Source organism: Macrobrachium nipponense, chromosome 47, assembly GCF_015104395.2.
Source record: "Macrobrachium nipponense isolate FS-2020 chromosome 47, ASM1510439v2, whole genome shotgun sequence".
Taxonomy (NCBI): domain Eukaryota; kingdom Metazoa; phylum Arthropoda; class Malacostraca; order Decapoda; family Palaemonidae; genus Macrobrachium; species Macrobrachium nipponense.
The window spans coordinates 20468895-20493695 of NC_087222.1; the positions used below are offsets into that span (position 1 = coordinate 20468895).

At 38.0% G+C, this 24801-nt stretch overlaps 2 long non-coding RNA genes across 3 annotated transcripts in view; both read left to right on the plus strand.

Annotated features, from left to right (window-relative positions):
- Window positions 1-24801, plus strand: part of LOC135204752 (uncharacterized) — a 265270-nt gene that overhangs the window by 42907 nt on the left and 197562 nt on the right. The gene's annotated exons all lie outside the window — the stretch shown is intronic.
- LOC135204468 (uncharacterized) lies at window positions 9084-22949 on the plus strand. The gene is made up of 4 exons (XR_010312237.1): window positions 9084-9217; window positions 20864-20984; window positions 21464-21551; window positions 21648-22949. It is a non-coding gene; the product is annotated as an uncharacterized LOC135204468 (long non-coding RNA).

Sequence of the window (24801 nt, forward strand, 5' to 3'; positions counted from 1 at the left end):
GATAAGAGGGTGATCCTCTCATGAGTTCCAAGAGAATGGATGTTGCCATTAAGATTCCCTTTAGGAAACTGAAAATAAGCCCACTCTGCAACAAAGGAGACCAAGATTAAGGGAAAGGGTGACACAAGATGGAACGTAGGTCCTAAAGTAGAGGTGACAAGGACTCTAGGACCTTCAGAAGAAGTGGCAAAAGAAAGCAGGAGCTATAGAAGTTGTAGCATAGGAAAGTTTTTCCTGAAGAAGAGGTGACAATGAAAAATAAAAACCAATGATCAGATGAGCTACCTTTTATTATATCCTGTAAAGGAGAGGAACTAAAGGATAAAGCTTTAATGACTGGATTGAAAAATAAAGATCTAGTTTTATTCAAGGTTGTCTTGTTGACCCTGAACTTTACTCAAACAAATTGACTGAAGAAGGAGAGACGTGAGAAGGAAGGGTTAAATCGTCAGGGGAATGTATGAAAAGAAGTAGATTGGGAAACTCATCTGAAGGAGGAGTGAAAGAGCATTCGAAAGAACGTGCCCATCACGATTGCATTTTTAACCTGAATGAAAATATTAAACTGCTAAATAGATAGCAACAGAAGAATAGAGAGTCTCTACTCTATTATTATCATTCAGAAGATGAAGAAGAACCCTATTCATATGGAACAAGCCCACCACATGGTCCATTGATTTGAAACGGAAATATAGAAAGAAGTGATCTTATTTATTACAAAATAAAAAACCAAGTTAAATAATAGATAAATAGATAAAATCCTCCTAAACAGTCACAGAGATGAACAACATCAGAATGTTTGGTGCTGTGGTTAAACAATCTCTCTTAATTAAATCAATCACAGAGGTGCTCCTCATGACAAAAAATCAAGAAATGGAAATCTTTCTTACCATTACCGACCATTCCCATTCCTGTGTCCGTGCCCATTCCCGTGCCCGTGTCCGTGAGGATCCACGCAACAGCAACAGTTCCCATTGCCAGCTATGCACTTGTTTGTCTCGTCGCAACCTTTAAATGTCGATTAAAAAAAAAATATATGTTATTATTATTACTATTTTTTTTTTGCTCTATCACAGTCCTCCAATTCGACTGAATGGTATTTATAGTGTGGGGTTCTGGGTTGCATCCTGCCTCCTTAGGAGTCCATCACTTTTCTTACTATGTGCGCCGTTTCTAGGATCACACTCTTCTGCATGAGTCCTGGAGCTACTTCAGCCTCTAGTTTTTCTAGATTCCTTTTCAGGGATCTTGGGATCGTGCCTAGTGCTCCTATGATTATGGCTATGATATCCAATGGCATATCCCATATCCTTATTTCTATTTTCAGATCTTGATACTTATCCATTTTTTCCTTCTCTTTCTCTTCAACTCTGGTGTCCCATGGTCTTGCGACATCAGTGAGTGATACTTTCTTCTCGACTTTGTCAATCAATGTCACATCTGGTCTATTTGCACGTATCACCCTATCCGTTCTGATACCATAGTCCCAGAGGATCTTTGCCTGATCGTTTTCTATCACTCCCTCAGGTTGGTGCTCGTACCACTTTTTACCGCAAGGTAGCTGATGTTTCTTGCACAGGCTCCAGTGGAGGGCTTTTGCCACTGAATCATGCCTCTTTTTGTACTGGTTCTGTGCAAGTGCCGGGCATTCGCTTGCTATGTGGTCTATGGTTTCATTTTTGGTATTGCACTTCCTACATATGGGAGAGATGTTATTTCCATCTATCGTTCTTTGAGCATATCTGTTTCTTAGGCCCTGATCTTGTGCTGCTGTTATCATTCCTTCAGTTTCCTTCTTTAGCTCTCCCCTCTGTAGCCATTGCCATGTGTCATAGCTGGCTAGTTCTTTAGTCTGTCTCATGTATTGTCCATGCATTGGTTTGTTGTGCCAGTCCTCTGTTCTATTTGTCATTCTCCTGTCTCTGTATATTTCTGGGTCTTTCGTCTACTTTTATTAGTCCTTCTTCCCATGCACTCTTTAGCCACTCGTCTTCACTGGTTTTCAGATATTGCCCCAGTGCTCTGTTCTCAATGTTGACGCAGTCCTCTATACTTAGTAGTCCTCTCCCTCCTTCCTTTCGTGTTATGTATAGTCTGTCCATATTTGCTCTTGAGTGTAGTGCTTTGTGTATTGTCATATGTTTCCTGGTTTTCTGATCTATGCTGCGGAGTTCTGCCTTCGTCCATACCACTATTCCTGCTCTGTATCTGAGTCTCTGCATATATTCTTTCCTGATCGTGTCCTTCATCTCTTGGCGTTTTAATCCCCTCCCTCCATTATTCCCAGGTTTTTGTATCCTGTCTCATCTATGTGTTTGATGTTGCTCCCATCTGGTAGCTTTATCCCTTCAGTTCTCGTTACTTTGCCCTTTTGTATGTTGACTAAGGCGCATTTTTCTATTCCAGACTCCATCCTGATGTCCCCAGATACAATCCTTACAGTATGGATTAGGGTATCTATTTCCTTGATACACTTACCATACAGGTTGATGTCGTCCATGAACATCAGATGGTTGATTCTGTTGCCTCTTTTCTTGAGTTGGTACCCGGCATCCATCTTCTGTAGTACTTTTGTCCTGGGAATCATGGCTACTACGAAGAGTAGTGGGGACAGTGAGTCGCCCTGGAAGATCCCTCTCCTGATATTAACCTCTGCTAGTCTTATTCCAGAGCTTCTAAGTATTGTATTCCAGTTGTGCATTGTATTTTTGAGGAAGCTGATGGTGTTTTCGTCTGCCCCATATATTTTCAGGCATTCTATTAGCCATGTGTGTGGTATCGTGTTGAAGTCTTTCTTATAGTCTATCCATGCCATGCTTAGGTTGGTTTTCCTTCTCCTACTTTTCTTCATTACCATTTTGTCTATCATGAGCTGGTCTTTTGCGCCCCTACACTTCCTTCTGCAGCCTTTCTGTTGGTGGGGGATGGTGTTTGTCTCCTCTAGGTAATTGTATAGCCTTTCACTGATGATACCTGTTAGTAACTTCCACATTATTGGTAGGTAGGCGATAGGCCTGTAGTTACTGACTATATTTCCCTTACTCTTGTCTTTTTGTACTATGGATGTTCTTCCTGTGGTCATCCATTTGGGTGCATGGTGATTTGAGATACAATGCTAGAGTTGTTCTGCTATTCATGGGTGTAGGGCCTTGAAGCTTTTGAGCCAGTATCCATGGACTTCATTGGGACCTGGAACTTTCCAGTTTGGCATTTTCTTTAGTTGGTGTCTGACTGTGTCTGTCGTAATCTCTGTGAATCTTTGTTTTATTCTCCCTTTTTCTTCTTCCTTGACTTCCTGGAGCCATGTTGCATGTTTGTTGTGTGATACCGGATTGCTCCATATGTTTTCCCAGAGTCTCTTACTTGGTTCGGCTTCAGGAATTTCTTGGTGGTTGTCTTCCCTCTTAGTTGGCTGTATAGTCTTTTCTGGTTGGTTCCGAATAGTTTGTTCTGTTGGCATCCCTTATTCCTGTCATGTACCGTTGGATCTTATGTGCTTTGGCCTTAAGCCTCTGTTTTTACATCTTCTATTGTGTTGTTTAGTCCCCTCTCTTGTACTTTGTATTTCTCGTTGAGTTCCTCCCTTGTTTTCTTGCTTCTTAAGCCTTTTTCTACCATCTCTTTCAGTCTACTCAAGTCAGATCTCATCACCATGATTTGCTTTTCCAGGCGCCTTTTCCAAGGAGGTTGCTGTTTTGGTTTCTGTAGGGTTGGTTGTGCTCGTGGTGTTGGTGTTCGTATCCCTATCAGTTCTGCTACTAATCTTGCTCCTGCATATGCCAAGTTATTTGTTTCTGTGATACTGGTGGTGTGTATTATGCCCATTATTTCATTGACCTCACTTGTTTTCTCCCTTATTTTCTTGGCGTTGTAGGCTTTCGTGGAGGGGATCTTCGTTCTCTCTGTATCTGGTTCCATCCGTTGTCTAATCTTTTCTATCCATTCCGTCCTCTCTGTTACTTCGTCGGTGTTTCTTCGTGTGTCGTTGTTTGATACCTCATCATCCCTGTCGTCTTCTGTGGCATTGTCTCTCAGTTCGTCTTCTTGTAATTCGTTGCCATGTGTCATTTCCCTTTCCAATTCCTCTCTTTCTGTTGTTGGAGAGCCAGTTCTTTTTCTTTATGTTCCTTACTTGGTGTGCCAGCCTCTGCTCTGTTTGGTGGGTGTTATTCCTCTCATTCAGATGTTGACCAACCTTCCTCTATATCCTCTTTCCGTCGGTTGCTTCTGATGTAGCATCTCCATATTTCCTTATTTTCTTCTCTTGTCCATTTCTTCTTCCTTTGGTTTGCTTCTGTAGCTCCAATCTCAGGCTGTTGGTTACTGTCGTTGTGGTAGTCAGTTGCTGGATGACGACCTCCAAGTACCTGACCGTCTTCCCCTTTAATTGGGCTGAATACCTGGCTGCCGGACGAAGCTCCTCTGTTGCCAGAGGTTCCATTTACGTCGTTGTCGTTTAATCCTTCATTTCTTTCCATTATTGCTGAGTTTTGCTATTTAACCCATAGCTGGACCCTACCCCATCAGAGATAGGTACTCATTTACAGCTGAGTAGACTGAGGAAATTATGGTAAAGATTCTTTCCCAATGAATCAATGCCGAGGAAAGTGGTCACCCATCCAACGACTGACCAGCCCCAATGTTGCTTAACCAGTCAATTGATGGCCTAACCCACTCTGCCACAGCGCCACATATTTTATTATTATTATTTTATTATTAATTATTATTATTATTATTATTATTATTATTATTATTATTATTATTATTATTATTATTATTATTATTATTATTATTATTATTATTATTATTGTAGGAAGCTTGAGCCGCACTGAATAGAAGAAAGCCAGACACCCTATTTTGAGACATCAGGCAAATGAAATGAAACGCAATTTATTGAAACAGATACGTAATCGAAGTCTGACTGGAGGTTGGTTAATTAAGCTCCTTTTTAATGTGAGAAAGTGAAATTCAGTCCTGACTTTGTCAAGGAAGCCTGGTTGGGGATGATTCGTCTCTTCTCTTATATGACGAATTTGACTTTGATCGTCATAGCCAGCTGCTGTTTCTGGTAAGTGACCAGTTTCTGTGCTTATATTCGGTCAAGTGACGACGCCTTCCCACCAGTTTCTGGAAAAGCGTTGCATGTGATGTAGTACTACTACTACAGGGTTTGAGTATCAGGACTGGGGCTGTCAAATGAAAACTCCAACATGTTTTAGCATGTGATGTCCTTGGAAGAAGTAGTGGTCCCCTTCGGAAGAAGACTTTCTGCTCGTTGGTGCCTTTGGTGGAAGAAGCGTCCCCCTGAAACGGAAAAAAAAAAACTTCTTGCTTTCTGGAGATGCTGTTGTTATAGACAGCAGCTGCTGCCTCTTCCTTCGCCTTTTCCTTTCACTTGGAGATCCTCCTCCTGTCTCCTCCTCGGCCTCCTCCTCCTCCTCCTCCTCCTCCTCCTCTTCCTCTTCCCGCTCTCTTCTTCTTCTTCTTCGTCTTCTTCTTCTTCTTCTCTTCTTCTTCTTCTTCTTCTTCTTCTTCTGTCTTTCCAATAGCGTTTTATCTTTCTATTTTATTTAATTTCTCCATTTCGTTATTCTTATTTTTTGATTTTTCATTTCTCGTTTTTTGTTTGCTTTATTTTATTTCATTTATTTTTCATTTTAGTTATTTTTATTCTTTATTTTTTTTCATTTTTCATTTTTTTTATTTTTTGATTATTTTATTTTTTAATTTCATATTCTATTATTTTTATCTTTTTATTTCAATTTTTCTACTTTTCCTATAATTTATTTGTTTTTTTATATGTCATTTTCTTTTTTTTATTTTATCTTTTATTTCATTATTGTAATATTTTAATATTTTTATTTTTATTTTTTCCTTATATTTTATTTATTCATTATTTATTTTTAACAAATTGTATTTTTTTCTTGTGTTATTTTATATTTTTTATTTTTTTTTCCTATTTTTTTCTTTTCTTATGTTTTATTTTTTATTTTATTACAATTTGAATTTCTTCATCTTTCTCGCATTATTCTATATTTCAATTTATTATTCATTTATTTATTTCTTATTTTTTTCTATTTTTATATTTTATTTTATTTTATTTGTTTTAATTATTTATTTATTTATTTATTGAGAGAGAGAGAGAGAGAGAGAGAGAGAGAGAGAGAGAGAGAGAGCAGAGAGAGAGAGAGAGAGGGTTTATTATCAAAAATATATTTGTACAGTTACATAACACAAGATTTGTTCCTTCCTTTCGGATTTACTCTACTATGATTATTGTTTGAGGAAAATACTTATTATTATTATTATTATTATTATTATTATTATTATTATTATTATTATTATTATTATTATTATTATTATTATTATTATGATTATTATTATATTATTATTATTATTATTATTATTATTATTATTATTATTTTATTATTATATTATTATTCAACCTATATTGATAGAACTACAAAAACAGCAATGCGAATGATTTTTTCATTTGTTCACACTTAGACTTTCCTTTGATGCCAGGTAAAGTGTGACTGAGGAAAGGCATTACATATATATTTTTTTTTATCTCTGAAGCCATCCTTACTCATCCTTCCCCATAATATACTGAAAAGGTCTCTCTCTCTCTCTCTCTCTCTCTCTCTCTCTCTCTCTCTCTCTATTTTAACATTTCAAAGTTTCTGATAAAATGTTCATAGAGACTTTCATTCAGTCATTCCATCATTCAGTTGATCTCATCTGCAACTGAGGAGGTTTTTCTTATCTGTCTGAGATTCAGGAAACATTTCCCTCCACTTCCCCAATATTCACTCATTGCTTTTGGAAGGTCAGCATCTGACTGACTGACTGACTGCTGCATCTTTTATCATATGAGATAATTTCGGTGATTTACTTGTTCTCTTGACTTGGGGCTAAATGTTTTGAGGTTGAGTTTGGTAAGGAAAGATGCATTAGCCTCAATTCCATAAGTGTTTGTTCCTTTTGACTGACAATTGTCAGAATGTTTCATTTTCACTGATATGTATTTTGTACAATTTGACCCTGAATTGTTTGTGTAAATTTTTCGCTTTTGGTGACATACTTGTTCTCTTGACTTGGGGCTAAAGGTTTTGATATTGAGTTTGGCAGTAAATTGACTGACAATTGTCAGAAAGTGTTTCATTTCCATTTATGTTTATTTTGTCTAATTTGACGGTGGCTTATTTGCATCAATTTTTTAATTTGCTTTTGTGCTCTTTTTCTGAGGCAATTTTCTTGGTAATTTTATATAACTTATACAAGTTGAATGAATCTTTTGACTAATTGACTTTGCCTTTTGATTGCAACTGTCATCACTGTGGTTGTAGATACAGTATATTTACACTTTCAGTATCATAGGTTTTGTGCATCTGAAGTATCACCAAAATGCAGATCACAAAAGATGACGATAAAGTTGACATAAAATTTTATTCTGAAAAAAGAAAAAAACATTTCCAGTATGAAACCTTACCAAAACTGCTTCATTACTGATGTATAACATGGTTAATAAAACACCCAGTGCCAGTAAGCATCCAGTGTATTTGCAAAGCTTCAACAAATTATGCATCCTTGGCATTTTGGTACTTCTATATGGATAGATAGATAGGTAAGTCTATTGACTGCACTACTATAGTTATAAAAATGCAACAGGTTCTCAAACATGGTCTGAGAAAAGGACATAAAAGATAAACAACTAAATCTCAAGAGCCATAAAGAACTCAAAGCAGAACAGTGGAAACAATTACTATATATTATATAACATTTTCAACATTGTCACTTTCACAAGTGGAACTGTAAATGCAGCTAAGTAAACTTAATTAGTGTACAAACATTTCAGCAGATCTTTCATGAAATACTTTGATTTTCTTCACCTGCAAAACAACATAAAGGAAGCTGACAGACATATTATATTCCAGAGAACAAAAAAACAAACAAACATATGATAGCAACAGCATCTAGAAAGCAGAACAACACCTTTTATCAATTCTGTTATTTCCTCATCTATCCTTTGTATTGAGGACAATATCAGAAACACAGGATAGACACTATATATATATATATATATATATATATATATATATATATATATATATATATATATATATATATATATATATATATATATATATATATATATATATATATATATATATATATATATATATCTATATATATATATATATATATATATATATATATATATATATATATATATACATATATACATCATATATAGAACAGCATACCTATAAATGTGGATGTAAGAAGAGTTCTCTGTTTATGTAATGATAGATCCCTGTTGAGTATGGCCTTAATATTATACACTTGAACAACTGAATAAAGCATATCTCTCGATTATTTATCCAGTCACTTGAAACCAACAATTTGACACATCAGAGAGAGAGAGAGAGAGAGAGAGAGAGAGAGAGAGAGAGAGAGAAGCAGTTCCTCTCCTCTCCTGTCAGTGACAGCAAGAAAACTTAACAGACAGAGGCACAGAAAAGAAAGATGGAGCAGATAGAGAGCTTCTTTCAGGTGGCTTCTTGGTCATGTGGGAACAATGGGAGACAATGCCTGACTCAGAAGTGGAAGTTTGAATGAATGAGACAGCGAGCAATCTCTCATTCTTCCTGTGAAGCCCCCCCTAGAGAGAGAGAGAGAGAATGAGAGAGAGAGAGAGAGAGAGAGAGAGAGAGATGCAATAAGGACAGACTTGCTGCCTATGAGCATCTGTGGGCTCTCTCTCTCTCTCTCTCTCTCTGAACAAAGAATAAAGACACTAAAGGAAAAAAAAGAGACTTAGGATACAAGACACCATTTGCACTTTACCGAAAGATCTTCATAAGATACTACAACGATCCTTCTTCTCTTCCTCATTTTCTCCTTCTTCCCTTTTCCTCTCTTCTGCTTGTTGTTGTTGTTCTTCCTCTTCTTCCTGTTCTTCTTCTTCTTCTTCTTTACTATCAGCACTCACCATAACCTCATGTGGAGCACTGATAACGCATAAAGGTATTTATCACTCCTTTGGTTTTTGGCAGAGGTTGCTTCCATTCTTCCACATCATCGTCTCCAATCTTCGGACCACCAGGCAAGCGAATCCCTATTCGCCTCAGAGGCGGAGCAGAAGGCACAGTCAGCGACCGCAGTAGGAGCGTTATGTCAGCAGGAGTACCTGAGGAAAGACAAAAATGGCACGGTCTGGGGACTTATTATTTTGAATTATCGCACTTTCTCTGCTTGACCCTCCCATCCTCCTACCACCTCTTACTCTTGCTCAACACTCATACACACACACACACACACACACACACAAACGACTCACTACATTGAAGACAATCAGCATAGCTAATCTGTTAACATTTTTGTTATATTACCGTGTGAATATATATATATATATATATATATATATATATATATATATATATATATATATATATATATATGAGAGAGAGAGAGAGAAAGAAAAACACTGAACTGGAACTAGCGAAGAAGCCAGTCAGTCAGTACTGAAACACTGAAAAGTATTTATTGCCCCTAATAATAATAACAATGGGAAAGGCTCAGTACTATATATTTCTTCCCCCCACACACGGCTATCAATCAATGATTCTTCTCTCACTCTCTCTCTGTCTCTCTCCCTCCCTTATATAAGGTCGGTTTTCTTCTTCCTCTTCTTCTTCCTTTGCTCTTTCGTTCCATTCTCTCGACCTTACTCCCTTCCTTCCTTTCGTTCCTCTTTCTTTTCATTAGGATGTTGTTCCGTCTTCCTCAACCCACCCCTCTCCTTCTCTCTTTCTGTCTCTCTCAGTGGTTTCCTTCCCCCGCCTCTCTCTCTCTCTCTCTCTCTCTCTCTCTCTCTCTCTCTCTCTCTCTCTCTGTATATATATATATATATATATATATATATATATATATATATATATATATATATATACTATATATATTAATTACTAAGAAGAAGAAGTACTATGATATTTGAGAGAAAATAGTAATCAGGAGGAGGTTAAAGGAGAAATAGCATAAAATGTAGTTAATTTCAATATTATATTATTATTATTAATATTATTAGTTTTCATGAGAGAGAGAGAGAGAGAGAGAGAGACTATTTTGAAGTCTTCCTTTTCCTTGCCTCTTGCTTCTTCTTCTTCTTCTTATTCTCCTTCTTTTTCTTTTCTTTCCATTCTGTTTCTAATGGAAGAGGAGGAGGAAGAGGAAGAAGAAGAAGGATGGAAAAGGAATAGAACAGTTTCTTTCGTGACGGTTGACTTTTGATGCTACCGTTACCACCACCACCACCACACTACTACTACTCACCTTTATCTAAGTGAACCCATAAATGAGTGGTGCCTCCTCCCCCTTCTTCTTCCCTGGTTGTTGGAAACAAAGTCCTGTTGAGGACCTCGGCGGCGCGAGGAGCAGACCTCATGTAGTAGACGAATCTCAGTAATTCCTTTGGTGGAGGTCGCGAGAGAAAAGAGCCTCAACCTCCTCAGGACCTCTCCAAGTCTTCGGATCCGTCATCCTTAATGTCCAGTTTCTGTTGGATGAAATGAATGAGAGGAATTTTTTAGTTATTATTATTATTATTATTATTATTATATCCACAACAGAAAACAATAATGATAACTATATAGAAAAGAGCAAGATAATTAGACCGTTGCTTTTTCCTTTTGTTATATATATATATATGTATATATATATATATATATATATATATATATATATATGTGTGTGTGTGTGTGTGTGTGTGTGTGTGTGTATTATTAGTAACAGAGAGAAAAGCCTGCACATGCCGATGTATTTACATAACTCTTTAAAATCTCTTTCCAGAATGAAACCAGGCAGTTTGGTAGCATTGCTACTTTCTTTTCATTTCTTCTTCTGAGTTTTTCTACATCTTGAATAACTCATGAGGAGGTCATTATCAAAGATGAAGAAGAAGTAAATAATGAATAAAAAGCTAAAGGTTTTCTATCTCAGGATGAAGGTTTTGTATTACTTTACAGTTAAAGGAGTAAAGGTTGAAGAAGTTCCTACTTACGTAATTTATCCACTGGAGGCAAAACCTGGTCCTCCTCCTCCTCCTTCTCCTCCTCCTCGTCCTTTTCCTGTCCTGGAAGTTGTGCCCAGTCACTTAGATACATCAAAAGCTCAACCGCTGTGCCAAAGTTGTTATGGCAGCAGACTTCAGAGTCTGAATGAGGTGTGATGTTTCTTCGCGGTATTGAAGATGAAAAGTCCAATTTAATCCTTTTAGGCCTCAGTTTTAGGCAGCAGGGGACGGTAGGACATAAAGGCTCTTGGGTTTTTGAAATGTGACTTGGTCCTTCAGAGAAGTTTTTCTCATCTGTGACACAAGTGATTCCAAAACCTTATCGTCCAGTCTGGTTTCAATACATGGGTCCAAAAGACCATCATGTCCTCTATAAACTCCATCATGTCCTTCATCGTCATCATCATCATCATCACCAAAGACTCTGAATAATACATAGAGTTCATGTATCTCCTCTATTGTATCATACAGCACATCTCTCTCAGTGCTGTAAAGTATTCCTGGTATGAAGAAAATCACTTCTCTGAATCTCATAAATAACTGTCTTGGATCACTTTCATCCCAGGATCCTACCGAAAGCAGGACATCCCAAACAGTGTTTCCTCCTTGTGTCCTTTTACTTGATGTGACGATGTCATCGCAGATGCTGCCTGCAGCTGCAAACTCCTGCTCACTTCTGTGTCTGTGGCAGTAGACATTGACACTGGCCTGATGCTTCTTTGTTTTCTTTATGGAGAAATAGGACGACATGATGGCATCAAAGTTCTGAAGTACTTCAGGTAACGTTTGCCTAATCTCCTCTTCAAAGCTTCTCACATCTGCCACGGAATATTCATATTTTTCCTCAAGGTAATGTTTCAGACACCATTTTCTGTACAGTGCATCAAATTTCTCCAGCGATTCCTCAGAGATTCCTGTCTTGTGGGAGATTCTCTTGATCTTGTGCCTTCTCAGCTGTAAGTAGACTGTTGTCTTGGTGCTCATTTCATCTGGACACTCAATGTAAAGGAGAACGAACAAGTTGAAATACAGTGGGGTTTGCAGGATGGTTCTAGTGTCAGCATTCATTTCTTCTATTTTCTGAAGCAGCTCCTCTTTCATTTGCTCCTGTTGGGTGATATTATCTTTCACCAGGTGGCCAATGAGCTTTTCTGCGAGCAATTTCATATCCTCTTCCTGAAGACCCGAAACTTTGAGGTTGATTCTGGAACGTTGGCCATTGTTCACAATTTTTTCTAGTCTCTCGGTATTCCCTGGCCATGTTGTGACAATAAACTTCATCTTATTTGAATTCAGTTTTAAAAAGTCTTGAAAGAGTTTTCTTGAATTCTCATTGGCCTCATTATAGCCATCACACAAGACCAAACACTTTGAACCCAGGACTACCGATTTGACAAGGTCAAAGGGAAATCTAGCAACAGTGTTTGGAAGTGAGCTTTTAAGGTAGTCATCAAAGTTGTCGTGGTCATGATTCCTGAACTGCATACAGAGCAGAAATGGGAAGGAAGAGAGTTCTGGCACATCCATCGTCTTCTTGCACCATTCCTCTGCATAGGAACTAAGAATTGTGGTCTTTCCAGAACCTGCATCGCCAGATATAATTACAACTTCAGGGTCTTTTCCCATTTGGTCTTTAATGTTGAAGATTTCTTTTTGATTCACAATGATGCTTTTATTGCCATGGAGACTTCTATTCAACTCCTTATCATATTCCACTTGTAAAGAGACCACGATGTTACTTGGATCGTAGTACCATCACTGAGCGAGCCAGTCGTAGGGCAAAATCTGACAGAGGCGTTCATTAAGAGACAGAGTTCTGCTTCAGATGATTCTTGTATCATGTCATAGAACTCACTCTTAAACTCTCCTATTTCATCTTTAAGCCTTTGTACATCCTGGGGGTTTGAGGGATCATATTTTTCACGGACCTTTTCTAGGAGCTTTGGAAGAGCATTTTGGATCTCTTCTCTAAGCTGGTCAGTGTCAGAACCGTGAGATGGAAAAGAGAGACTTGAGTTTCTCAAGAGTTTCCTCGAGCATTGCTTGAAAGTCTCTGAGTTTACCTTCAATTCTGGTTCTGACATATGAGGCTCTTTGTGGTTAAGACAGTTCCTCTCATCTTTGATCTTTTTTAATAACACTTTAATTCATCACCAGGGTCATTCACCCCCTTTTGCCAAAGAGCAAGCAGATTTTGCTCATCAATGTGATGTCCAGATCTTCTTGAAGCTTATCTCCAAGATTGCTGATTTCCTGGTCGTTGAAAGGATATCTCCTCCGTTGTAGTGGGACTTGGTTGTCGGTGAGAATATCTCGGATGTTCTTGTGTGGTCCGTGGAGAAAGTGGAAGGTATATATGAGGTGAACCACCATCTTTACCATACTTCTCCACAAACATTCTCAGTCTTAAATTTCTCGAGTCATTCGGAGAAATAACAGGTGCTGAGGAAGCCATTTTGCAGAAGACTTCAAGAAGAGACAACCTGAGAAGAAGAGAACAAGATCAGTTAAGAGAAGGGAATAGAAATGAAAGAAACATCAGTAATAGTGATAAGAGAAGATGCATCAGGTTCAAATTATCATGAGATCAATAGGAGGAGGAGGAGGAGGAGGAGAAAGAGGAGGAGGAGGAGGAGGAGGAGAGGAGGAGGAGGAGGAGGAACCAGAAAGAATTTGAGGAATTGAAGGAAGGGAACAGATTGATGGATGGAGGAGGAGACTGGAGAAAGGGAAGGAAGAAGCAGACATTTGGCTTAGGTTAGGTCAGGTTAGGTTACGTTCAGGGTAGGTTAGGACAGGTTAGGTTAGATTAAGTGTTTCAGACTTTGGCCCCCTCTGGTGGGACCCACTTGCACACCTAGGGCCACCCAAATCCAGTCGGTTACTCTGTTTAAAATATGTTAAGAAAAAGTGACCCTTTTGAAAAAAATTTGGAGGAAATCAGATTTGGTCTAGGGGTGGCACATAGCAAATCTCTTTCTTCTCTCTCTAACTTTCTTTCTCTCTCTCTCTCTCTCTCTCTCTCTCTCTCTCTCTCTCTCTCTCCTCTCTCTCTCTCTCTCTCTCTCTCTTTGAGGGAAAGAAGAAATGGAAAAATAGAACTCAGTTCAACAGTTTGGAGGGAAGTTGGCTTTATCTATATTATGTATAAAGAGAGAGAGAGAGACAGACAGACAGACAGAGAGACAGAGACAGACAGACAGACAGAGACAGGAGGACAGAGAGAAAAGAGGAATGGCCTTTTGACAGTACAGGCTCTTGCTTACAAATGTTTTTCCTCAATCTATTTGGTAAAAAAAAACAAAAAAATCGTTAATCCAGATTCTTTCAAAAATGTTCTTCCCAATTCTTACTTGTTAGTTTGACAATGAAACAATAATAACACATAATAATAATAATAAAGGGAGTAGACCTTCTCTAAGGGCTGTAGCATTAAAAAAAATGGCTGTTTTCTACGGCATCCAATCTACCGAGAGTCTTCTCTGTTTCTTGTGAATATCATCAGTGTGTAAGTAGCTGCTGACGTCTCAGATTTCCGAAAGAAATGAAAAGAGTTCTTGTTGTTCAGTGTTATAGGTACTGGTGCTTTTTGCGAGCTCTTCTCTCTGGGCTTCCTCTGACGCTTCGCAGTAGTAGTGAGTGATTACAGAGAGCATTTCTCAGAACCTCTGCCATCACTATCATTGCTGGAGGCAGTGGGGTTAGGGGGTGGGGAGGGGGCGCTGAATTATTATAATCATGTCTTCCTATCTTTTCCTTATAATAAATCCTGCTAGAAGCAATGAAAGCACACTGCAATCAGAATAAAAGTCGCGGCTGGCCGCCAGTTCCATCTTTTCTCATCGTCAGTCTGTCTTTTCTTGCGTCTTCTTGTAATTTACTTGTGCCTCTGTGATGAGCATCGATAATAATTACTTTTTGATAGAGATATCAGTACTATTAGTTATTAATAGTGATTATTTTTTTCACGTTCAAATTGTTTTTGATAAGGACGAGTCCTGTCCAAGAAAGCAATCTCGCAGCAAAACATGTAGTCAGCAGTGGGAGTTCCAGTTGGGTAATGACCAGTGCTGTTTATGACTCCAATGGCTGTTTCTGGCATTCAGTCATTCAGTCTGATGTGGACTTCATCTGCTTTGAAACTCTGGGACTGCAGAGAAAACCCTCTTCAGCAACAGTCCCTGATTCACTAATGTTGTTCACGTGAGAATATAGCATTGGTCTTTATTAAACGACGACGCAAGAAGGAGGAGGACGACAATCACATCAGTGGCCTTGGGTAGGATATATATGATATATATATATATATATATATATATATATATATATATATATATATATATATATATTATTTCCTTCTACTTCTTCTTCTATGTTTACACGACATGTAATACTGATAATAATAATAATAATAATAATAATAATAACTAATAATAATAATAATGATAATTTCGGAAGGAGACCCTCTCGTAGACATGTTTTGTTGTTTAAAATAACTGCTGCTTCAGCACTAGTTAATCTTATAAAGAGTCCTTCTCTATCTTTCTGATGACGGCTTTCTCGTGTTGTTTCTAGACTGGCGAGCAAGCACCAAAGGGCATGGTAAAATTCGGTTGAGTCATTTGATTTATTATTGCTTATACAATTCTCTCTCTCTCTCTCTCTCTCTCTCTCTCTAACGCGACGTTTCTCCTGATCGACAGGACATTATCAAGCGATAACTGCTGAGGGACTGAATTCCAGTGGCGAGTCCTTCTCCTTTTATCGTGGTGTTGCGAGCTCTCCAGTACGGTCAGAGCACTTCTCCGGTAGGTCGAGTTTTTATTGGTTCCCGGGAAGTGACTCATACGGCGGGCGTTGACTGTCTTGCAGACCTTCTCAGGTAGGGGGTATCACCGGGAGCCTCTTGATTGGCTTCTACCTGCGTGACGTCACCCCTGGTATTATTCTCATGTCCGGTGTTCGTTCCATGCGCGCTGGTACTTTCGTTAGGGGAGAGGGGTGTGGTCCTCCTCACACACGTCGGTATCAGGAACGCTTCTTGGGTGGTATTGAGGGGAGGCTTTTCTTCGAGGATGAGCAGCGCTTCTAGGAGACGCAGAACGTCGTGGGTCAGGTGCTCTCCCGATGATCTTAGTATTCCTGACGATGTCGTTCTCTCGTGATGTTTCTGCGGTGTACTGCAAGGGCGTGCTGCCTAATGGCGCCCTCCTGGGCGTGGCAGGAAATCCTTTTTGACAGGCGCATCGTCGTCATGCCGATGTAAATCCCAGGGCATCCTTGGGCGGGGATACGTATCGGTAGACGACGTTGGACTGCTTCAGGGGGTCTCCTGCCGGTGGGGAGGGGTTGTTCTTCATCAGGAGGTCTTTTTTTCGTATACTACAAGAATCGGCGTACGAAAGAAACCTCCTGATGAAGAACAAACAACCCCTCCCCACCGGCAGGAGACCCCCTGAAGCAGTCCAACGTCGTCTACCGATACGTATGCCCCGCCCAAGGATGCCCTGGGATTTACATCGGCATGACGACGATGCGCCTGTCAAAAAGGATTTCCTGCCACGCCCAGGAGGGCGCCATTAGGCAGCACGCCCTTGCAGTACCACCGCAGAAACATCACGAGAGACGACATCGTCAGGAATACTAAGATCATCGGGAGAGCACCTGACCCACGACGTCTGCGTCTCCTAGAAGCGCTGCTCATCCTCGAAGAAAAGCCTCCCCTCAATACCACCCAAGAAGCGTTCCTGATACCGACGTGTGTGAGGAGGACACACCCCTCTCCCCTAACGAAAGTACCAGCGCGCATGGACGAACGGACATGGAGAATAATACCAGGGGTGACGTCACGCAGGTAGAAGCCAATCAAGAGGCTCCCGGTGATACCCCTCCCCTACCTGAGAAGGTCTGCAAGACTAGTCACGCCGCCGTATGAGTCACCTTCCCGGGAACCAATAAAAACTCGACCTACCGGAGAAGTGCTCTGACCGTACTGGAGAGCTCGCAACACCACGATAAAAGGAGAAGGTACTCGCCACTGGAATTCAGTCCCTCAGCAGTTATCGCTTGATAATGTCCTGTCGATCAGGGGGAAACGTCGCGTTAGAGAGAGAGAGAGAGAGAGAGAGAGAGAGAATTGTATAAGCAATAATAAATCAAATGACTCAACCGAATTTTACCATGCCCTTTGGTGCGTTGCTCGCCAGTCTAAGCAACAACGAGAAAGCCGTCATCAGAAAGATAGAGAAGACTCTTATAAGATTAATAGTGCTGAAGCAGCAGTTATTTTTAACAAAAAAATAATGATAATTATTATTATTATTATTATTGCATATGCCCTTGACAGATCATAAAGATAAACCTCGTATTAAGACGAAATAAATAATTAATTATTTATATTTCGAGAAGCCTCAATAGTAGAGCAGATAACCAGGCTTTGACCCATTTTTCCCCACAACGCTCAACTAACCACCAAGCACATTAATTCAGCGCTGAATTTTCAGAGATTGAAGACGTTGTCTCAGGGCACTAATGTCAAGGGGGTGTGTGTATGTAAGTATGTAGTATTTTTGAAAACAACCCACCCAATTCCCACGCACAACCGGCCAACAGCAACCTTTAGCCGAGAGAGAGAGAGAGAGAGAGAGAGAGAGAGAGAAACATATAAATTACTAAAAAAATGAAATCGTTTAAAAAAACAGTCTTAATTGCTCAAAGGTCTCTATAAAGCCATTACGATGGGAGTTTTAATCATAAATATTATGTCAGAAAAAACGAGCAGTAAATGCTGGATAAAATGGCATATAATATATATTATAAAAATCGACTGTAAACACGAGGAGAAAGAAAAAGGGGGAAAGTATTAATTAAATATCGATTAATAATTTCGAGAAGTTATTTATTGTCGTTATCAGAATTCCTTACATTTCATATATAAAGTGACGAGTAAATTCTATACATGTGTAGTATATGTGTATGCTGCTTATGTATACTACACATTAAGTATTGCAATAAGTTACTTCATAAAGTGTAAAGTTTGAAATGTTAACTAAGAAACTTATCATGTCGGGTTCACCATAGTCTTGTCAAGAGTGGCTACCGGACGTGGATCAGCCAATGAAAAGGCAGCAACTTCTAAAGCTGCTTTCTGATTGGCTAACAGTATACAGAACTGACAGTTACTGTATGTAAACAAACATCCCCGGATGCATCCGTCCGTCTTGGGGGATGGCTACCGGACGTCGCTCAGCCAATGAGACGTAGCAATTTCAAGCTCTCCGTTCTGATTGGCTGCTGTTGACGCCTAACCAGAGTGACAGGATGTAAACAATCTCGATTATGGCAGTTGCCACACCTTGTCTTATTGCGAATCTTCAGTAATCTGTCGTCAGTGATACTATTGTTTATTATATTATTATTATAGGCTACGGTTCAATGATGTATGCAACATTTACAGTGATGAAAAATGAGATTATGATGGATAACGATGATGATGATAGTGAAAAGAAAAGAGAAATAATAGTGAGTTTTCTTTGGCTGATCTTTCTAATGAATACAGTTCCAATTAAATGACTTCCGAAACTTCTATTTTATTATTATTATTATTATCATTATTATTATTATTATTATTATTATTATTATTATTATTAGTATTTATTATTATGAAAATGAGGCCAAAGACCATGTAGGCACTAGAACCTCTGACGAGGGTCGTCATTCAGGGCTGTAACTGACAGGAATAAAAAGGTTTTTGGGGGAGGCATAACAGGAGAAATAGAAAAGGTTTGAAGGCACAGGAGGAAGACGAGACGAAGACGGTGAGAAGAAAAAGTGCGGACGGACGGACAAAGTCATGAACAATTTTTTTTAGAAAAAAAAAACTGAAATGGGGGACTTCGAAGTAAAGAGATTTCAACTGACTAAGTAATTCTACTGGAAAAAAAAGAAAATAAAAGACTTTATTTGTCCATAATATAACCCCCCAAGCTTCAAAAGAAGGTGAATTAAAAAACAAAAGAATGTATGTCCAAGGTGATCTGCAGTTTTGTATTCAGAACCACTCACTCGTGAAGGTTACATTGTGAAAATACATAAAGCAAATCTGTGTATGAACTCTCTCTCTCTCTCTCTCTCTCTCTCTCTCTCTCTCTCTCATCTCTCATTAATCGAGAGTTGCTGCAACAACAGCCTGTCTGGATTGAGACAATATCTCAACATCAAGTCATTTCTAAAAGAAACATAAACTTCACCCTGGCATTCACATGAACTCGAGTTGAACGTTGAGGTTCAGGCACAAAAACAAATTCTGAACCGGGAAATCATCATTGGTACTTACAAGGATGCAGAAAAAATTCTATTAGACAGGTTACTCTAAGAGCTCTTCTTCTGGACAAGTTCCTCTGAGAGCTCTTCTTCTGGACAGGTTCTTTTAAATTAAAAGCTCACACACAGAAACACCACCAAACGCTTCAGCAGAGTCTCTCAAAGTCTTAACTGAAACTTCACCTTCCACTCTTTTGAGGTTTACCCTTTTATACTTTCTAGGCTTCTTAGGTTTCCTTAGGTGGGGTTCATCGAGAGGTTGTCTTTGACTGACGCATTTTCTCCACCGAACTACTTTCTGATTTCTGTGCAAGACATTTTTCCACTGGTGTAGACACACACACAAGACTACGGAACACACACAGGAACTACACCTTTGAGAGTTGCAGTCAGTACACGCCTTTCCTTTGGTGTAGAGAACACACTAGAGGAAACTACACCTTTGAGAGTTGCAATCACTATATTTATTTCCACTTATCAGGTGGTTCGTGCTCTACAGTCACTTGTTTCCGGGGCTTCATGAGGATTACCACAGCCAAGACATACACAGGAAGCTCCCGCCAGATATCAAGAGGGAGAGGAAGCCTCAGGCCCTTCGGGAGAACGTGAGACTCCCCCTGATTATTCTGAAGTAGTTCACGATCAGAACTACCAAGTGGAATGATTCCACAGGGAGGAACTGCCCTAGAAACTACCGGTCGAAGTCAGAATTTGGAAGCGACGGCACTGTAGTATATCCACAAGGAGACTTGGGGAAGTTGTGCCACATTGCTCTCTGGCAAAAGCAGCAGCGGAAACGGGCTCCGAAAATGAGCGGATTTCCTGCAAATGGAGCCCCAAAATAAGCACTGTCCTTTCTGCCTGTGACATCGACCCAATCTCTCATGAATCCATTTGCAAAGTCTGTCACATGAAATATTCAGTCACAGACTTCGGTTCTACGTTTTTTTCGCAAGAGTTTCCTTTTGGGGCGTTGTATGCTCTCTCTCTCTCTCTCTCTCTCTCTCTCTCTCTCTCTCTCTGTTGTTGTGTCCGCAGTTTCCGGACAAATGCGTCGTAAAAAAAAGAAAAGAAACACATAACCTGCCAGTGTCAGCACGCATTACAAATGCCATTTCGTTAGTTCCGTGGGCGATTTTATTTTTTATTTATATGAATGAATTAAATCTGCCAGTAGGTGTCCAACACAATATAGAAACAGTCGAAATGTTGCACAAATAAGGTTTTTTTGTGAGAAACTTTGAGAGAGACTGACGGGATCCTGGAGACTGTCTGAGGTCACGGGATTTCTTCTTCACTGATTTTTGAAGCTTCCCAGTCTTGTCCCTGTGTGGATTTGAATAGTTTAATTTTTAGTTTAATTTTGAGGTTCACAGTTTTATTGCAAAATTAAACTTGTAGATTTAGTGCAATTGTATTATTTGTGTTAATTTTGCGAATAAGTAATTTATATACTTTTATTTTCAGGTTTACTGAAGAAGTGACGAACTCTTACTTTCACGTCAAGAAATGGAGACTAACTGCAGCTGACTGGATTCGACTATATTCGTGCTTGACTTGATTTATGAAGTACAGCCTTGAGAATAAGGTTACTTATATTTATAATATATATATATATATATATATAATATATATATATATATATATATATATATATATATATATATATATATACATATATATATATATATATATATATATATATATATATATATACATATATATATATATATATATATATATATATATAATATATATATTTTATATAAAATTAGCAATCATAACCTTAAGATAAGTACAAAGTTAAACAATTTTTATTCAGAAAAATTGCAAGATATTTTTATGAAGTATTGTAATCCTGCAAATATGAAAGAATTAAGCACCAACAGAATCAGATATATAAAACCATATTTTGATATCCTTCTTGTTTAATCTGCTAAAAAATAAGACAGCTAAATTTCATCTATATCTTGTATCTCTTACTAGACATTTAATCATTTTTTATGCTGCACAAAACACACTTCTTGAGGTTAGATAAAAAGAAAATGTTACCTTTCCACTCAATAGGTGAAAAGAATCGTTCGACACCTGGAAAAAAAATTAGATTTTGCTCCTTACGATTTCTTTCGGTCTGAGAAGAGGATGTCTCCTTCCTGTAAGTTTCTAGTTTATCTTTATTATGTTTTTAATGCATAAACTGAACGTCATGACTTCTTTTGACATTTACTTTCCCAAATGTCATCTTTCACAGATTGTGAGCACAGTGACGACTTACTTCATCGTTTAAGATTTCGGAAAGACCACCGGAGAGTAAAGATAATTATAGTCTCTGGTGAAACCCAAAGTCCAAATATTCACAGCAGTTAGGATTTGCCATCCAATTGCATTGCTGCTGTGGAGGAAGACGTCTGATATACATGTTGCACGAAATTAGTGATAATAACCAAATTAAAATGATAATACTAATGGAAATATGTTACTGTCAACATCATTTTTATAATAAGTAGTGAAAAAGACGGAGATGAAGTGAGAGGATACTCGTAGCTAGTGTTTACACAAATATTTGATGATGTGGGATTACGCAAACACAATTATTTCTTGCAACCGTTGGTGGCATGATGTAGGTGAGAACTCATTTGCCGTTTTATGGTATTATGTTTATGAAATTCAAGGATAATGAAGTTGTTTTACATTTTCGTTTGTAAACAGATATTCTGATATGCTGTTGAAGGATTGTTTTTGTAAGTTGTATGTCGTGTATATATGTGACCTGTGTCTCCTCATGCTCGAGGTTGGAGTGTGTTCGTACTCATGCTGTGAACACAGACACGGCTGTGGTTGATTCTGATCACGTTTTGTTCTGACTTCCTTTAGCCACAACAGGCGTCTCAGTCTGTTTTTGTAGAATAAATGTAGCAACGAAATCTCACCTATTGAATAGACTCTCGAACAGGACACATGCTCTTCATAAGACGAAGCCGCAACTTACCTCAATTTTGCAATGAACTGCCCACACTTACAATGGAACCTGGTTCCTTCATTCGTGTCTTGAATCATGCAAATATTGCTATAAGGATCTTAGTGGCTTAGGTACCTTAGGGTCGTTTGGGGAAACAAGATAAATTTATCTTGTTATGCACTCCATTAGTACCTACGAGAAGTTTATATGAAATGGGATATGATTTAAAATCAAAGATCCGTAAATCCTGAACGAAAACTCACAATTCATTGTCTGAAGAACCTTATCATGACGAGTAAAACTTGTGAAAGCTACTGAATTATAATGAGTAAAGTAAGATTAATTGATTATAGGTCATTGTTCTCTCTGTTCTATAATGTGAATGACTGTAAAACATCTATAAAATAATTTAAAAATTATAAGCTGCTAGTTTATTCGAAGGTTGAGTTAGATGTTGGGATCTTATGCAACTTTTGTGGATAATGCCAAATAACCAAAGCACTTGTAAATGTTTCTCTCTTTAATTAAATGCTACTACCTGAGGTATCTCAGTTCTACCTCAAATCTGATCTTCTTCAGTAAAGTAATTTTCTTTCTTTCGTATTTGACCTTACAGACAAATCTACATAACAAAAATATGAGAATTCCTAATTAGGAATAGTTTTGAATTATTGTCAATTTTCATTACTTGTAACGGTTCCAAAACTATTGTCGGAAATATAATCACACTCCATTTTCTAAGGTGTCGGCTGTAACACAACTTGGAATTATAAGTACGTTTATTATTTTCAACAATATGGGTGAATTATTCATTGTATAAATCGGGATTTCCTTCCAATTTCCGAAATCAATGATCTGAGTTTCCCAGTTCCAAGAACTAAATAATACAACTATTTATTTACCCCTGTTATTCCAGCAGAGCATATTCTATATAACTGGCCATTTATCGTGGTAGAGTTTAATATCTAAAATTTGTTCTAGCCAATAATGTTCAATCATATTTTTGTAAAACAGAAAAATTCATTTGACTGTTTCTTCCTTTATGTGTCTTTTATTGTTTGTGTTGATGCTTTTTGTTTTATTACAAAGGGAAACGGCTACTCCACACTGGGTATTCCAAAGAAAGCTGTAGTTCTTATTGATATTTATGCAATAAGAAAAGCCTTTATAAAAACCACACTTTTATAAACTATAAAGATAAACTCCTTCCTATGATGCTTGAAAATGGAAAGTACCTTTCCGGTCTCTTAAGGTTTGGCAACCAAGGAATGATAAAATAGAAAACAAGGAATTTTCATGGTCTTCTGTTTAATCGAAAAACTGAGGTAGCTTGAAATAATTTCTTTTTATGTAACGAATTCCCCAACTGAATGCTCTAGAAACTCCACAAAAACACTGGAAGAATTGCAATAAATTTTTTTTTCTCGTGTTCCGTGCTCCTAACTTGCGTGAATATTATGTCTGGCACATTAGTTCAGATTTGCCGTTGATGCATTCTTGAATCCATGCCGATGTTGAATCATAACCCCCCCCCCCCCCCACCCCCCACCCCCCCACCCCCTGCAACCCCTGCCCCAATCTCTCTCTTCTTTCTCTCTCTCTCTCTCTCTCTCTCTCTCTCTGTTTCTATCTAGTAACATAAAAACTTATCAATTAGAGGGGACAATAGTCATACATTTGAAATACACAATATTTCTCCATGACTTGTTAATCAGTGACCCATTGCCCATCGAGTCTCCATGACAAAACCTAAATTTACAAATAGGTTCTGTGACTGGACCTTTATTCAGTTTCTTTTTATACTTTTTATTTTTGTTTTTATTATTTTCTTGTGCGTTTATAGAAATTTAATTTAAATGTAATTTATTCTAACCTTTTTATATAATAACTGAAAGGAATTCATAGAATAGTAGTCATCTGATCTTCATGTCGTGTTTTTAATTTTTTATTTTCAGAAATAAGATTGCTCAAGATAATCAATATATATATATATATATATATATATATATATATATATATATATATATATATATATATATATATATATATACTATATATATATATATATATATATATATTATACATAATGAAAATTATATATGATCTACGAACATCTTTTTAACCAAACTAACAGCTGCGACATTTCCATTTTTTTCAAATTTTAGTTTGGTAAACTCGGTAAAAAAAATTGTCCTAAATTAGATTGTGCCTCTTCATTACTCTCGCTTCCTTTTTTTTTTTTTTTTTTTTTTTTTTTTACAGATGGCGTCTCTGCAGAGTGCTCCTTGTCTACTGCCATTGTAGGTGGGGTTTATAACCCAGTGGCATTGGCCCTTTAATGGTGCATCTTGTTGGCAGCCTTTCATTGTTTTAGGGAGAATAGGATCTCTCATCCAGCCCCTAAGGAAATTCCCACAGCGGCTTTAGGGTATTATCGACAATAGGC